Here is a 17,780-nt window from a genome sequence, read left to right as displayed (position 1 = left end):
GTAAGAACCCCTTCTTTTCTCTTCAGTGATTTTGTTTCATTTACATTGAAATAAATTCTAGTAAATTATTACCTCATCATGTTTGTATGCATCGAGAAGTAAACTTTTAACTGACAGTGCTGCAAAAGGTTTCTGGATGTCCTCTAAAAGGACGGTTTCCTGTATTTGACAGCACTGATCTTCTTTTCCTTGAATGTCAATTAAGAGTGTATGCAATTCAAGGTTCTAAGTCTGTTAGAATTGTTGCAAACACGTGTTTGTGTAATAAAAATTGCTATTACAATTGCAATTTAGACAGCAAGAGAAAGAGCCGTATTTTTTAAAAGTCACACAGCTCTAAAACTGGTTGCCATTTTCAAATGTTTCAAATCAGATATTCTGCAACTGAGATAATTAAGATCACCAGTCATACTGGAGAGGCAGACCTACACACTTTATAGATATGTAAACTACGCTAAGTTTTGCCACAGTGACTTAGCAAACATCAAGTATCTACCATGGCAGGAAACAGTTAGAAAGGATGTTCTGTGTGGAGTAACAAATCATTCACTGGTAACTTCACTGGTAACATGTGCCCTGTTAACCAAGAACTATAAAAAAGAGGAGCTGGAACTACAGGCAACTATTTCAATAATGTGTTTTTAAAACATTGCCAAAACGACTGAAATGCGTAAGAGAAAACCATAACCGATAGACCTCTGTCAGGAACACAGTAGCCACAGCAGTATAATTATTAACTTTGTTTTCCATCGTTTACTCATTAAAGAACAAATAATCCCTGCTTCTACCCAGACTTTGCCACCTGAAAAGGGGAAGAAAACCAAGAAGAAAGAAAACAACTATACTATTTGTGTTAGAAACAAAGGAATACCATTGCCTGCTTTGCTTACAAAAACTAATTATGTAACATACTATCTTAAAATGTGACTATAACAACAGTACTGTTCTCCCAGGCTCAGACTAGAGGCAGGCTTACTCTTGCAGCACACTGCAAACACTTGCAGGGACAAACATGCCTATTTTTGCCTGTTTCATTTTCTATTGTGGAGTAGCAAAATTAAATTAAGAAATTTGCAAACCTTACACGCAAAACTAACTTACAACTTTGTAAGAAAAATTATTATCAGCTGTGAATATTTCTAGCATTAGTGCCATGCTGCACAGAAAGATGGTGAGGTATTTGACAAGCCATTATTTGACACGAGGCAATGAGACAAAACCACAACACAGCATGACGGGCAGCAGACCTGTAGCCACCATAGCATGGTCAGTCCCTGCAAGTACCTGAAATACCTGAAGTAAAAAATTAAATCCACCTTTAACACCACAGAAACGTAGACATTGTGAAAGCTTTATGAGGAACATAGCAGAAAAAACACTGGCATGTAACATTTCTCCCGCTACATTTCAACCTTTGTGATACTTTTCCAGCAAATGCTGAACACCATTTGTTCAGACTCACAAGCACTCAGAGATAAGGCCACTGGGCACTAAATGGAAAAGCCTCATGTAAAATACTTGTTTGACTTTTTCTTTCTAAAAATACCTCTTTCCTGCAACACTGAGTACTTCCATTGAAACTACCCTAGGAAGTAAAGGCAAAGGCCTTCTTAATAGAACCAGATATTTTCCCACAATGATCTCAAAAAATAAAAGCAAGACCTATTTTTTTTTTTTCCAGACACACACATTCCCACTATAATTGTATATGACATGTTAATACATATCACAGGCTCAAAAGACTTATTCACTGTTACTTTTAGGATGAGTGCACACTTAATTATTATCCCTGTATGTGTTTTGGCAATGACCAAGAACATACAAGACATTAATGAGATGTTTTATAACGCCCTGAAGTACATTTTTCTCATCAAGATAGAAACCCACGCTGTGCTTTATAACCACTCCAGCACAGATACAACCTCTGAGTTACAGGCTGTTCCGCTCCCGTCACCGCTGCCCAGGCTCCTGGTCACACAGTACCCTGACCCTACTCTGGAGGCATTCAAGACCTGCCCGGCCACCTTCTGTGTAACACCTAGGTGTTCCTGCTCCAGCAGGGGGATTGGACTGGATGATCTTTCGAGGTCCCTTCCAATCCCTAACATTCTGTGATTCTGTGACCCCAGATGCTGCTGTACCACCAGGTCATTTTACTAAAAGTAACATGTTTGTAGTGAATTTATTTTTTCCCTTTGAAACTGAAGACCAAATGCTGCTGTGCCTTCATTTGAGCTCCAGTTATAGCACCTCTGTGAAAACAACGCCTTTGGGCTTGAAAGACTCATGGGGAGACCCCTTAAGCTGCTGCATTTTTGCATATAAGCCATCACATTTAACTGTGCAGCCTTAGTGACAAACATTAGTAGAAGCACATCTGCCACCACAATAACGTAAATACAATCCCTGTTATATTTGTGTTGTATTTTATATCTGTTGGACATGCAAACGTGGAGAATGTCACATCACAGTCAAACTCTGTGAGGGCTTTGAAAGACCTTCTCTTTATATGCGTCTAGAGGATGAAAGCTTTAGAGAAAGAAAAGGTGCCACCTTATTGAGGCATCTCCAAAACTTTTTTTTCCTACCATCTAAAAGTAATAAATGACACGTCAAGCCAAGAGAACTGCTGATAAAGCTGCTGGACTCAGGGAAGCTGGGTATTATTATTAAGGGCACTGAACTTCGAAAACACAGTATGTGAAGGATTTGTGATAGCAGTCAACATTTTGTCATTTCTTCTTCCATTATCTACATGGAACTGAGAAAACTTATCATGGAGGAATACTTTTTACAATACAGGCTGAAGAGAGGGATGAGGTTGTGGGGTGTGTTCCTCACTTCTCCCCTGACCTCCAGCAGCTTTGCAATTCAGCCCCTTTGCACTGACGCGTTATCCACAGGCATTTACAGCCTGGAGCACTCTGCCTGTGCGGCACCGACTCTGCAAGGCCGGACACCGCCGGGCACCGGCAGACCTCCCCTCACCGACAGGCCCCGCGTTCAGCAGCGGCCGCGGCCGGCCCCGGGACGCACCTGCCCGGTACCACCCCGCGTCCCCCGGACCCGCGGCCCCCGCCACCTCCAGCTCACGCTGGAGGCCAGCGAGGCCCAGCCCGCCCCGCGGCCGCTTCCCCCGCAGGCCCTGAGCAGAACAAGGCCCTGGCGGCAGAACCTCGGCTCCCGCTCCACGCACGCCGCCACTCACCACCCCGTCAGCGCCTCCGCCGGCCGCCGCGCAGGGAGGCGCGGAACCGCCGGGGCGGAACTCAGAGCCCGCCGGGCCCGCCCTCAGGGGCGGGGAGCGCCCGTCTGCCCGCCGCCCGAGAGCGCCCCCGCGCGGCGCCTCAGGGGAAGGGGCGGGAGAGCCCTGAGGGAAATGGCGGCCCCGCGGGTCTCTGCCTCCTCACCCGCCCGGGGCAGCTCACCCACGGCGTCCTAAGCGGCCGAAGAGAGTGTAAAGCTGCATAGCCCGAGATAGGTGAAGTCTTGCCCCGCACTCGGAGCGGGAGGGCGGGCGGGAGCGGGCTGGCCAAGGCGGGTGTCCCGAGGGAGCCACCGGCAGGTGCCCCAGAGCCGGCGGGGCCGTCAGGAGCGGGGAGCGGGCGATGGCACCGGCGGGCACGGCCTGGAGAACGCGGCGGGAAGGCAGCGCCCTGTCCCGGGCGGCCGGGCCGCGCTCCGCGGGGGCAGGTGGTCCCCAAAGCTGTGTCGCTGTGCCCGAGCAGGCGGCTGAGGTGGCGCCGCGCCGAGCGCTCACCCGTGGGCCGGGCGGTCACCCGTGGGCCGGGCGGTCACCCGTGTGCCGAGCGGGCCGAGGCTGCTGCTGAGGAGAGTTCTGCGCGCAGAATGAGGCTCAGCGACTTGGCTGAAGGTTTTACCAAGTGTCTCCCGATCTCTAAGTTGAATTATGTTTTTTCTGTTCTCTTCGTGCTCAAATACTTCTCTGATATGGAGCTACACACACATATATGTGGCATCTCCCAAGCAACATAAAAATTGATGCTCCGTTGGGGTAACTGGTAACTAGTTACCTTCCTTGGGCTGTCTTTCTGGAAGGAATAATGTGTCAAAATCGTTAACAATAATCTCATACCCAAGTTAACCCCTGATGAGGAAAAGAATGGGGTTTTCCAGATTTTTTAAGGTACGCCACAAAGTCACAGGATTTGCATTTCTAAGATTCCTCTTAACAACCAGGACAGACTTACTCCATTTGTAAATTAAAAATTGCCCTTTAATCAGCACCCCATCATCACTAAAATTGATTATTCAGCTAGAAATATATATATATATTTGAAATGTGTTTTGCAAACTGTTTTTGCTACTTTTATGGATCTTTACAAAAGTGATGTGCCTTAATATCAATATCACTGTACAGAGCTTTAAGAAAGAGGAAGGTTGCACAACCCCAGTTGATTTTGTATGCTGAGTAACACTGTGATCTTAACATGTGGTGTCTCGGACTACTGCAGAGCTGAAAGAGCTTCACAAATCAGATATTTACAGGGGCCTGTCATGACATTATGTGTCAAATGCATTTCTTGTTCTAAAATATCCAGTAATGCAGATAAGTATTTTAAAAAGAACTGTATAAGCAAATAAGAAAACACCATATGTAGCAAGTCTTCATTGTTTTGTTTTGTTTTTTAATGTCGATGCTAGAAAGAAGTCTGGTGTATCAATAATTATCACAAAGAGATGGATTAGCAGGCAGAATGCAGATGTTATCAAATGGGATAGATACAGCTACTACTTGGATATCATTACTGTATGTATTGTGTTATATTATAACCATTATATATATTCATATAAAATGGAAGAGTGAGAGCTGATTGGAGAGAACCAGTTTCATAGAACAAACTAGAACACCTCTAATTGGATATAGAAATACTCTGACAAAACCAGAACAAAATAGCAAAATTAAGAAATGAGTCCCAGCTATTGGTTTTGATCCTAACAAGGATGCACGAATAATTGAACACTTTATTCCTTTTTTCCGTCATGCTTTTTGACAATTTTCCTGGTCTGCAGCGTGGTGCTCCTGCTGGCAGAGAGGAGCTCTGCAACGATCCACCGGAGGGCAGCAGATCCCAAACCTTGCCGTGTCACAAGGCTCTTCAAAAGGAGGGAAAAAAAAAGGCAAAAAAACCCAAACCCAAACCGAACGCCAAAAAACTAGAAAACTTAAGCTTTCCGTTTGGTTTGTCACGTTGATGCCCATATTTTTCACAGAATATCGTATACGAAGCAGACATCATGGGGAAATCCATGCAATGCTGTATTTTCTGGACTTCTTTTATGACACCACTGCTCCAGGTCCGTGATATGAATAGCTGAAAAGATGTTGTTAAGATACTGCTGATTCATCCTCAGCTGATGAAACAAGCACTGTTTGGGTCCTTACCCTGTTAAGTGTTGCTCTGTGTTTACCAGATCAGCTGAGACAGTGAAGAATAAAGGCCATTTTAATGTCTTGTCTACCCCAACTGGCTGTGACGTTTACAAGCACAGGTCAATAGGATCCTCTGCAGTTTAACTAACATGGCAAAGGGAATATTGTCTATTCTTTTAGTTACAATTCTATAGCATCTGGTGCAACAGTTTTAATTTTATTTCAGTTGAAGTAATATGAAAAAAAGATTAACATGTCCAACTTATGCTACAAAGTCTGTTGTAGTTATGGACCACTATGAAAATTCTCCCCCAAACCTAACAATTTAGTTTATTTAACTTAATGGCATTTCATGCTTTAAGCAGGAAAATATCACTTTGTGTATCAGCCAGAAGGTCTTGAGGAAGCCTGTCTCAACAGTGTTAGAGAAACTGATGGAGCAGACAAGCCCTGCCACGCTTGCAGCAATGTAAAGGGCCAAAACTAAGGTTTCAAAGATTGCCAAGTTAGAAGGATTTTCCAAGTTCTGGGACAGCAGGGAAAACAGGAACATCTGAGCCTATGATTAAATCATCTTTTGAACTCAGCATTCAACACTATTCATAAAATCAAATCAGTCCTTCATTCCAGGACTCAGCTAAAGTCATAAATGTAGGTATGGTGAAGTATTTGCCTTTTCAGATTTATCTTTCATACTTAGAACTAATATTTATTTCAATATTTGAAGTAAGTAATTTTCCTAGCACCTGCACTAAGCTTTGTTGTCTTTTTTTAAGCACCCCAAGGATTTCACACTGAGTTTCAGTTTAGAAGCATCTCACTCATTTTGTAAGTGCATAGTAATGCATCCTGATTTTTTGATACAAGCCTTGCATGGCTGATCTAACTGCTCAACACATTCTCATTCACTAGAAGTAGTAATTAGTACACTTTTTTGTTAATTTGTTTTAATGTCATCCAGCAACATCTTATTTGTAAAATAGCAATGGCAGTCAGGAATCTCTACACTTCAAAAGAGATTAGCGAGTGCCAGTTCAACTGAAGAGGAGAAAATTACTTGGCAGAACTTGGATGCACAAACCACATAGCAAATCAGCTGAGTTCAGCTCTGTTTTTTCTGTTGGAGTTTTCTACCCTAGCTGCAGAAGATAAGACCCTAATGAACCTGTATCTTGGTCAAATCAAAGTAGACATGAAAAACATAAAATTTAAATCAGCTTTCCCTTGGGATATAGCCAGTACTTTCCAAAGTGGTATTATGCAAAGCATAAAAATAAAACCTTACTCGTGGCAATTCAAAAAGGCACGTGTGTATTGTAATTTCTTTTTTACTTTAATTTAGGGCCCCGAGGATTTTTGTCAAGAGGGAAAAATGTGGAATTAATGATGGGGCATAAAAGTCTTTGACACAGTCTTGTTTACTAACAAGAAATGGATGAAAGCCTGTTTTTTCTGATCACAAAAGCAACTGGGCAGCAGATGAGAGAATTTCTTTTCTCACAGTTCCTCTTCTTAGTACCTTACCTTCTTCTGTTCTTTTTCTTCTTCAGAACTGCCCAGCTCTGCTGTGCTAACAGTCCTGCTTTTCCAGCAGAAGCACAAGGCTGACAGGCTGGTGCCTGCAGCAGCTCCCTGTCCAGTCCCGTACACACGCCTGTGCCATAGGTCAGGCAGGACACACACACACCTCTGAGCTATGGGTGATTTGGAGTCTCTTGGCTAGGAAATACAGCCCTTACCCCCAGCCTGTTACCATGCTGATGCCTCTCAGTCTGCCTTGTGGCTGTAAGACCTGTTCAAGGAAAATAGTATGAATCGTGTCTTTTGCAAATATTTATTAAAGAGATGTTCTGAGAAAATAGTGTGCTATCGTAAATACAATGTACAATAGTATAGATGAAAATATCTTGCGGGCCTACTTTATTCCTAAAGGCCGAGTCCAGCCAGCATCTGGGTTGGAGCAGAGGATGTAGCTATTTGGCTGCTCCCACACTGAGTGACTAATGCTGGGTTGCATCAGGGGAGTCTAGGAAGCTGGAAATACTTCAGTGAGAATTTCCTATATTACTCACAGTATGTAGTATTAAACAAATGCATTTCAGTCATATGGGGTGAGCTGTATGACTCGTGTCTAACTACATTTTTTAATGATTAATATTATTTATTTTGATTCACCTTCAAAAATAATGACTTTTCTTTGCCTCATAGGCTGCACTGTAGTGATTTACTTATCAGATAGTAGCTACTGTATATGCTTGGCACTATTTTAAAAAAGGCATCATAGCCAATTAGTTTGATCCTGGAGTTCAGATTATACTGGCTTTATTGCCTCTGAAGATCTAATCTTAGCAGGTGCTGAGAACACTCCAATTTTGAATGACCTCATATATTTTGTAAATCTCAAAGAAAATTGAGTGCAACTGCAGAGTGAAGCAGGTGGTGATAACTTTAGCATTTCTTAGCATTACCCATAAACAAATTAATAATAATTTATTTGGATATCATTCATACTGCAAAGGCCAATTATAAATTATGTCTCTGTATCTTTGACTTCTTTATAAACCAATGTATTTTTATGCTGTGAAGGTTTGTGGACAAAACTGGCTTTTTTTACCTGTGGGATCAAGCCATTAATAATGAAAATGGGTGTGACAATGGAAGTATTTTCTGACAGATTTCAGAGGTGCCTTCTTTGTATTTAAATTTGGGTAGAGATACTTTGGTATAACAGACCTTTTTGTCTTATTTTTCCCATATTCTCTAGTAAACATAAGGCAAATTTCTGCTTGGAATGTAGCAGCAGCAAGTTTCATTATGGATTCCTCAAGATACCGGGAAGAGATACAGTGACATTTTTGCTGGCAGGAGCTACAAATAGTACAGAACTGATGTTTTCACTCTCTGGAGCAATATTGGGAATATTTTTTTCAGATAAATCACTGGCCAACCTCAAACTATACATTAGGAAAGAAGACTGAAGAGAATTATAAAAAAAGGTCCAGAATGAAAGTGTTCTGAAAGACAAAAACTTCTTCTCAGTGAGGGTGACAGACACTGGAACAGGCTGCCCAGGGGGGTTGTGGAGTCTCCTTCTCTGGAGACATTCAAAACCCGCCTGGACATGTTCCTGTGCGACCTCACCTGGGTGTTCCTGCTCCAGCAGGGGGATTGGACTGGATGATCTTTTGAGGTCCTTTCCAATCCCAAACATACTGTGATACTGTGATACAAATAAATTGCCTTTGGTCTTTTGATCCAACCACTTCCCTGAGGATCTGAGTCTGCAAGGTGCAGAGCAGTTCCTGCTTTATTGTAGGGGCAAATTAAATGGGAAAGAGCTTATACTGCTTGATCCCAAATTTGGTCTTTCAAAATGATGCAAATTAGAGAAACCCTGTAGCTGAAAGTGTTTAAATCGATCAGTTTAATTTTGGTAGCACAAAACTGAGGAGCGACATCACGTGTAAACCAGACTGCGGTTCTGAGGGAGCAGCAGCTTCTGGTGAAAAAGTAGCTGGGGACTATAATCAGCAACAGGAGGTTATTTGAAGGGGATGACCCTCTTGAGCCGTCTCAGTTGAAACCAGGGCTGCACATTCGCAGCCTAACAAATAAAGCAACAGTCAGTGATTATATAAAACAGTACAATGAGTAGTTTCCTACTGGAGGACTTCTGATTTCTAGTGTGTTAACCTCCACGGCAAGCATGAAGTTGTCTCCAGACAAATGCTGAATTAACTAGAAATGCAAGACTTTACAAGAGTGCTGAGCAAACAGAAGCTGGCATTAATGAAATATTTAATGGGTGCAAAATTCTTTCACTTCTGTGCAAAGTGAGTGAAATGTAAAAAATAAGAGAGCATAAATGAAAGAAAGACCCAGGACTCTTGTGAGAAGCCACGATCTGCATAAGAACACATTGAAGAGTGTTTCTTGTGTTTTCACCAGAAAATTATGTCATACAGAGTTTACAATACTGGATTCTTTGTGACTTGTAATTGCAATACTAGAACTGTGCAGTGCAGTCAGAGCATTTGTAAACAGCAGGAGTGAATTGTATTGGGATCCCAAAGCACTATTTTTTTTGCTAGTAGTGTTCTAGCAGATATGCATAAACTATTACTAATGCAGTATTAAGTGTCATGTATGAGCTGTTAGTGCCTGTAGGGCTACTAGAGCAAACAAGCGTTTATTTTGTCTTGAAAGCTCTTAGGAAACAAATACTCATCTTTAGTTCCTCTGTCTACTTGGAGTCCACCTTAGAAGTTTTCTTGGAAAGCCTGAAAGACTTCACACAATTGGTCAGTATGAATAAGATGCAAGGATCACCAGGAGGCAAGAATGCAATACCATCTAAAAGAAGCAGAGAGTAATTGTTATTTTTCAGCATTTAAAAACCTGGTAACGACTGGGAAACATCCTGGTTAGAAAAGCATTACTTATTTCACCTTATGCTGGGTGGGTTTTTTGGTTGTTGTTTGGTTTTGTTTTTTCCTATTGCTGTTACGCATGATATCTCCTTGATCCTGACATTCTGGTTTCTTCTATATTCGAGCCTTTCATTTCTTCTCCAAACTCTTTGAAAATATTTTTTACATGAGAAATATTTCTTCTATATGATATTTTCTAACTAGACCTTCAGTGTGCTTAGCACAGGCTTTGTTCTGAACACAAATCAGGAATCACCTACTGTGTATTCACTTGTTTCCTGTCTTCTAATGAAGGTTTATTCAAGTTAGCCTCAGTATAGCTTTCAGCACTGCGACCTGTTCCAACTTTTAACACTGAGTACCGCTTTGATCCAATCTTTTGACAGGTTTTCTCTGGAATGTCTCTGTCTCCCTTTTCAAAGTCAATTTCTCTGACTGGGAATATTGGTTTTGGATTGTATCTGTATTTTCTACTCCCCTTCCTCCATCTTTAGCTTACTCGTCATTTTCCTGTGTTTTGAAGTCCACCAAAAGCCGTCATTCAGCAGAGTATGTGAACAGAATCTTTGTCCGGCAAAGTGCTTAGTTGTTTTTTTCAGTTGTGTTTGTACAAGTGAGTTAGGAGCACATGTAGTACTGCACTGAAACCAGTCCCTGTCTTTGTGGAGAGCAAGAATTAAGCACAATCCTAGTCGTTTGTCTCTGCAGTTCCCTTTCCCCTTCCTCTTAACACTAACCCTCCCTCAGTTGTGGACAGTATTCCAACAACAGTGTGACTTGAATGCAGGACAGCTGTATCTGAATATGGTCGTTTCCATCAGCCCCCCCTGTAAAATGTCATACTCTGGCTATTGCTGGCAGTTTGGAACAGGTGGCCAGATAGGAAGTGTAGCACTCAATTAAAATTCACTGGAGCACTGTTCTTGGTTTCCATTAGTCACAAAAAGTGCAGCCAATGTTTCTTCTTTATTGGTGTGGTGCTCTATATACACACTCTACAAAGAAATGCCTGTTGGTCTGGGTAAACGGTGTTTTTAAATATTGACTTAATTTTGTCTGGCATGAGCTCCAGTAGACACTTAATAGTTGTCAATTAAAATCATCATAGGCTGTGTAGAGGAGATCTTTGGAGACAACAGATCTCTATGTATCTTTGTCTGCAAAGTGAGGTTCATGCTAGCAACCCCATATGCCATACATTTCTGATTTTTTTAGGCTTCCTGAACTGTAATGGGCCAAAAAGCTGATATTAACATGCTGCTGTCACTTTATCTGCACTCACTTCCCCACAGGTAGACACAGAGAATAGGTAGCAGCACGGAACAGAGAAAGAAAAAGACCTGTGTTCTGCAGGATGGCCTGTGAATGATGGTGTTCTTGGGATACCCGATGGTCATGACGCTTGTTCACTTAAGTACATCAGGCATGGATGCGTCTCCTTCTCTGAACTGCTGTAGTGCATCTCAAGAGCTAATGTGTCAGGGGTTTGGAGTGAATATGAAATAGCAGACCCTAAGACTCACAATTTTAGCGATATTGTCAACTTTGAGATACTCCTGTCTTGAGCAGAAGCTAAATTGATATTCATGTCCAGCTGATGCTGGATTAACCTTTCATGATTATTGTCTTAATTTGGTAAGTTAAGAAGACCTCTGCTCGTTTCTTGCTGTCCAAAGCTGTGTGGAAGGAGCAGGGTCTGGCCTGAGCTGGGGCAGAGGGCGGGCAGGTCCCTCCAGTGCAGGCAGTGCTGTGCTTGCCCACGGCTCCCGCAGAGGGGAGTGTTGGGCTTACACACCCTCGGCCGCAGGGAGAGCCTCAGCTGCAACCACATCATTGCACCAGGAAATCCATGATCCAGAGCATATGTAACAGGTAATTTATAAATTCGCAAAAGGGGGCAAAGAAGCTTTAGCAAATGACAGAAAGAGCAAGTATGATAATAATCAGGTTGTGCCAGGGTCTGAAATTAAATTATATGGAGAACCATGAAGCTTACATGTTGGGTTTTTTTGATTCTCTTTGGAAGAATAAATGGTAGTATGGCATTTTAGAGGCTAAAGGGTTGTGATCTGCCGGTTTGTGCTTCAGCTAACTATAAAGCTGTAGCTATTCATATCAAAAGATGGGATCTTGAGAAACAGACGGTCAGAAATGCACTTGGTGATCACAAGGGAGGTTGTCATAGGGTGCTTTGTTCAAAGGACTGGCTCAGCTTCAGATAACTGCTGCCAAAGTGATTGCCAATCAAGATGCTGTTGCTCTTGCAACTCCAAGCACAACTGCAGGGTTAAAACTCAAGTATTATATCAACTTTCTGATATTAAAAGGATATTTTAACGTGAAATATTTCCTATAAATATTCCTCCGCTATGTAGATTTCACTTTCTTACTGTATCAGTTTTCCCAAAATCGCACACATAAAAGGATGGAAGTAGATACTCAGGACACTCGTTAGTCACACTGAGCGTGACATTTGAGGCTGTTACTTCTTTGGAGATTCAAAGGTGGTTTCGTAACATCTAAATATCAAGTTAAAAAAGATCAGGGGATGGCATGATGTGTGAAATGAAACTCAGCTTTCCCTGGTTTGTCAAGCTGTTGTTTTTCAGTATCTTATAAGTGACTGTGACAAACAATTAGAAAGGGTGTTAGAGCTTGAAAAACATTTTCCAGATAATGTTGCTTGAAGAAGACTGGAAGAAATTCATCCTAAAATAATTGCACTAAGATAACTCCAAAGATGAACTTGATCTGCTAAGTATAGTCAGGAGCTGCAGAGCTAAAAACGGCGTTGTTTTTGAGTAGGCGGTTAACAAAATATTCCCTTTGCTCAGATGTAATCGCTTGGAGATTTGTGGGGTGAGCCTGATGAGTTGCGTGCTCCCGTTGTGCTTCCCCAGGAACTGCTCAATAGCAGAGCAAATAAGAACCAAACATAGAAAGTTGAGTTGCAATCTTTTGCTCAAGCAATTATGAACCTTATGACCATTAACTTCAGTGTTCCTTCTTAATTCAATGTTCTTCTGTTTATTTTTAGCTCAAGTAGTTCTTGATTTTGCAGCTTAGAGCAAATAGATCTTGGTTTTATAATTTAATTAAGCATTAATTTGTCTTCCTAGGCTATTACTGAAAAAAATAAATATATGGCAGATCCTGGAGACAGACTTTATTTTTGAGTTAGTAGAAAGAAAGCTTATAGAATAAAGTGTACTTTTACCTATTTGACTCACAGAAGGGAGAAATGGTTCCCATAAGGTAAAACTGATGAAACCACTCCTTGGGGAAACCTTGATAGAGCAGGAGATTTGTCATGATGATGGAGATTGGGGTACAGTCAACTAAGTAGGTGGCAGATCATGAGCCAAAAGAGAACTGCAGTCCTGGGGAGGTTGCTGGCACACTGCCTGCTGATTGCGCAGCCTCGCATGTGGCTCCTGATGCAGTGACTGCAGACATGGCCACGCTGGTGTCATCCTTGTGACGGCCCTTGCGCCTTCCCTGAGCCTGGATGCTGTCAGGGTGCATCACCCTCAGTAGAAACTATCAGCCGAACCAAATACAAAATACATTCTGTGCTGCCTGCCAACATGACTGCAAACTAGTGAAACAAACATGCTTTTTTTTTTCTTTTTTTTTTACAACATACATGTTTGCATTAGTATTTCTGTGTGTTTGCATTAAAAAGAAAGTTTCACTTCTATTTGTAATTAGTTTCACTTTTGGCTCAACTGCAATGTTTGCATTTCAAAACTGTATTGCAAGAAAGTATGTAATATTTAATGTCTAAGTTGAAACTAATAATAATGCATACTGAATACGATTTGCAAATTGTTATTTTTGCAAAGTTTAGTGTCTGTGCTGTTTAAATGAAGAGAGTTTCTGTACAGCTTTGAAGAAAAGGATTTTTCTGTTTTATGAAGAAAAAGCAATATTTTTAAAATATTCCCTTTTTCCATGAAACTGATGGCTAGACAAACAACAAACATTACAAGAGCAGAGTGAGTGTAGGGAGGATAATTATATTGTAAATAGAATTTTGAATACATTTTTGCAATGGAGTTGTTAAGAATGAAAATATGGCAGGATAATTATGTGAGTAGATTGATCTGGTTTTTATGACTATGAGGGGGCAGACACAGCCCCTTTGTCCCAGTTATTGGCAGAAGTCTAGGTAAGAATCCAAATTTTCTTTCAGATTCCAGCAGAATCAGCCCCTTCAGACACAAGGAGGAGGGAGAAAGAGGAAGTGAAGCGGCAGAGTCAGATGCATCTATGATTGACTTTAAAAACATTCTGTATATTTGTGAACTTTTTATATTGTTATCAGGTTTTCATTGGAACTGAGGAGCCACAGAAGGCTCTTTGCCATACGGTAATACGGACTTTCGTCTGTCCCTCGCAAAAAGGGGGATCGCGTTGGATGTACCTGGCGGCAGCCACGAGCCCGCGGCTGCAGCACGGACAGCGCTAGCGCGGCTTGCGGGGGCGCGGGAGGGCTGCGACCTCGCTTCAGTGTCACCGCGCCGTGACATTCCCCGTGGCCCCGTCGTGCTTTCCTCGGCTGGACGAGCCCCGCTCCTTCCGCTGTCCCCCGCGGGCCTTGGGTTCCCCGCTCCCGCCGCCCGCGCAGCCGCCCCGGGGGCCGCTCCGGCGCCCGCGCCCCTTCCGACGCCCGGACCCAGCCGAGGCCTCCGGTGTCCGGAGAACCGCGCGGCCTCAGTCAGACTAAATCGAGTCTCTGCAAGTGTCACCACCTTCGGTGTTTATTTTTTTACGGCCGGCAGTAATCGCGTTCTCACTTCTTCCACCTCGTGCTTTCGAGGGGCCCGGTTTGTTTAAATGCCGGCACCGAGGGAGCGGCTGCTGCCTGCGGGCCAGCACGGCCACTGCCCCGGCACCGGGGGGCTCTCAGCCTGACGGGGCTCTCAGCCTGACGGGGCTCCCCCCGCGGACATAGCCGCGGTGCCGGGAGCGACCCCCGGCCCGGGAGGGGCCGTCAGGTGCCGCCGCAGGTGAGCGCCGCGGGGCGGGGCGAGGCGAGGCGAGGCGGGGCCGGGCGCTTTTGTCCGCCGCAGCCCCCTCCTCCGCCCCGCGGCCTGTCAGCGGTTCCGCCGGCCGCGCCCCATTGGCTGGCGCCGCCGGTAACGTGACAGTGGGGGCGGGGCCGGATCCGAGAAGTGCCGGTTGGAGCCGGTGCCTCGCGCTGAGCTGCCGGCTCCCTCGCGGACAGAGCGCGCGGGGGAAACGCCGTTGGGCGGCGGCGCGTGCGCGCGGGCGGTACCGGTCGCGCGGGGCCGGGCGGGAGGAGGCGGTGCGGCCAGGTAAGCCGGGGTGGCCGCCGCTGACAGGTGTCCGCGCCGCCGGCGTGGGAGGGACGGGCGGAAGGAGAGGGACCGGGCGGGGGTAGGACGGAGCGGGGTTTTTCCGAGGGCAGCGCGTCGCTGGCCCTCACCGCCACCGGGACGCCACCCCCGCTTCTCCCGCCTCTCTGGGGGGCCGCGTGTCTTCTCCACCTCCGGGAGGGCAGCGGGCTAGCGGCCCGCGGGGCGCCCTGCGCTGCTCGCCTGCCTGCGGGGCGGCCACCCCTTCTCTCGGTGGCGCCTGCAGCGGGGCCGCTCACCTGCCCGCCGGCCGGGGCGAGCGGAGGGATCGGGCGCCGGAGCGAGTCTGTGCCTGCCCCGGGGCCTGGCGGGCGCCCCGCGCCCCTGCGGGTGTGGCTCGGAAGAAAACCGTTTTCTGATTTGCGTAAGCGATATTTACGCGTGTCCTCAAGTGACCCGGGGCGCTGCAGGTCTCCCGGGGCTCCTTCCTCCCCCCGGGCTTGGCGCGGCCGGACGCAGCTGCCACCCTCGGCCCCAGGTGTGGCGGCGGCACCTGCCTGCGGGCGAATGGCAGGTGGGTGTCAAGTCCCACCTTCTCCGGCAGGGAGGGGAGACCTCAACTCCGTGTTGAGGCCTGGCAGTACCGTGTATGAAGTAAGAGGTGCCCTCCTTTTTTCCTTTCCTCTGTCTTTCCCTTGCATCTCTCATCCCCACCAAGACAGTGTTCCTGTAGCAAGGGGTTTCTTGCAGGGTAGCTTTTACTTGGATCCCAGCTGAGCTGTTTTAGTGACGAAAGGCTTACTTTGTGAGGGTTCTGTGGTGGAAATGAGGTAGCTTCCTGGCTTCAATTAAGAATGTGGTGCATACTGCAATTAACCAGTTCTGTAGGAGAGCAATTAAAGCAGACTTCTTAAAGCTTAGTCTTATATGGGGATTGTCATTAATTACACTGGTCAGGTAAACTGTGTTTGAATTGGCACCTAGTGTGGCCATGTAAAACAATACCATGGAGGTAGTGCTAGAATAAGCTAGGACCTATGTGGTCACTTGCACTTTCAAGTTTTTAAGCTACATGTTTTGCTGACTCCCAGCTTTCCTTGTCTGTTTGCTGAAGTGATAAGGTAAGGCATCAATTATTTCCTGGTGTCTTGGAGTTCTTAAGTACCTTCCTAGTGGAGAGGTCAACAGCTCAAGGCTTGCTGATCTATCTTGTTTGAGTTCTTAAACTTTCAAGTGAGAGGAGGGAGGAAAAGCCCACAAGGCTTAAGTGTTGAAATATTATAGTATATCACTCATATAATTTACTATGTATTGTGTAAGTATATTGTGTGTGTTTTCTTTACTCTGTGTAACCCAGCTGACTGTATGGGGGATAAAAGAGTTATGCTAAGTAGTGCTTTTCTTCAGCATCTGGTGCTGAGAAGGACGAAGGAAGTGAAATGACAGCAGGAAGGACAATGATGGTAGTAGAGAACCAAGAATTAGGGTAGGGTGCAAGTTTTCTTAAGTGTTTTCCCCAATGTTTAAAACATTATATTGTAGCTAGAAAACCAAAATATGTATCATAGAGTTTTACATTAGCATAATTTTTACTTTCTACTGAATTTTACATTAGCATAATGTAACTGAGTTTCAATTTCAATAGGTTTCATGTAACTTTTAAAAATTTATAGCATTAACAATGCTTGTTTCCTAGCACTCTTGAGAGAAGAGAGTTGCTGGTCTGACTCTTATTTTTCCTTTTTCAGGAAAATACAATTCTCATGGGGAGAAAAAGAAAACTGCCTTTTGTTTCTTGCAAGATACTAATACAGCTGCTCTTTGAAGTTGATGAAAGTGTGTTGAATAAATTTTAGAGAGGGACTAACAATGCTAAAGAAACATCCATCAGTGTTTCAGGGTTGCAAAATGAACTTTGTAGAGCAGTACGCCACTGCAAAAGCAGTATTTTAATAAGGGATTTCTGGAGGGGAGGTGGAGAGGAAAATCTTGTGTTCCTTTAGCAGCTACTGTGCCTGCTCTGCCTGACATGTGACAGGTTGTGAAAGAGACTGTGGCATTAGTAAAATTACTTTAACTTACAATACCTACTGCTAAAGCTATAAAGCTTTACTCAGCTAGGATTAGAAATTGATATTTTATGTGGCTAAGGGGATAAGGTGTGGTTTATACTGGTCTCTGCCTATCTGAATGTTTCACGCTGCTGTCTGTTTTCTGTGCGCTAAGCTGTGGGATGTGTTTATCACTTCTGGAGGCAACCTTATAGCAGCTGCTCAGCTCTTGTCTTGCAAATAATGTTACTCTGCCAGCTGCTCTTGCAGTGACTTTTTTTAAAGTTAAGTTAGAAGTCTGCTGTTGTCATGATGATATTGGATTCAGATACCATGGGTGGCCATGTAGAAGTGCAAGAAATGTGAAGTGGAATTAATACTCTTATATTTAATTATGCTGCTGTTTTAATGTTTAAGTGGTATAGGTTATATGTTAGTTTATGTTAGTTTAGCAGCACATAATTAATTTGCTAATAATTAACTAATAAATATGATTTATTCTTCTTAACTGGTGACAAGCTACAGTATGCCTTGTCTAATACATGTTTATATTGTGTACAGAGCAAGTTCAGAGGCACACATC

General features: G+C 44.2%; 1 protein-coding gene across 6 annotated transcripts in view; it reads left to right on the top strand.

The window, feature by feature from the left end:
- Positions 1 to 17,780, top strand: part of LRRC8B (leucine rich repeat containing 8 VRAC subunit B) — a 40,649-nt gene that overhangs the window by 3,788 nt on the left and 19,081 nt on the right. The window contains exon 1 of one of the 6 annotated variants that reach the window (XM_065071177.1): positions 3,345 to 3,481. The exons of 3 other annotated variants lie outside the window; for them this stretch is intronic. The gene's annotated coding sequence lies outside the window, so the exon portion shown is untranslated. Of the gene's footprint in view, positions 1 to 3,344; positions 3,482 to 14,944; positions 15,147 to 15,210; positions 15,721 to 17,780 lie in introns of those variants that run through there. 2 more of the 6 variants (XM_065071175.1, XM_065071176.1) reach the window with 2 other exon arrangements.

This window comes from Columba livia, chromosome 8 (assembly GCF_036013475.1).
Source record: "Columba livia isolate bColLiv1 breed racing homer chromosome 8, bColLiv1.pat.W.v2, whole genome shotgun sequence".
In the NCBI taxonomy this organism is placed as follows: Eukaryota; Metazoa; Chordata; class Aves; order Columbiformes; family Columbidae; genus Columba; species Columba livia.
Note: the sequence above shows the minus strand (reverse complement) of the source record. Positions and strands in the feature narration are given on the sequence as shown.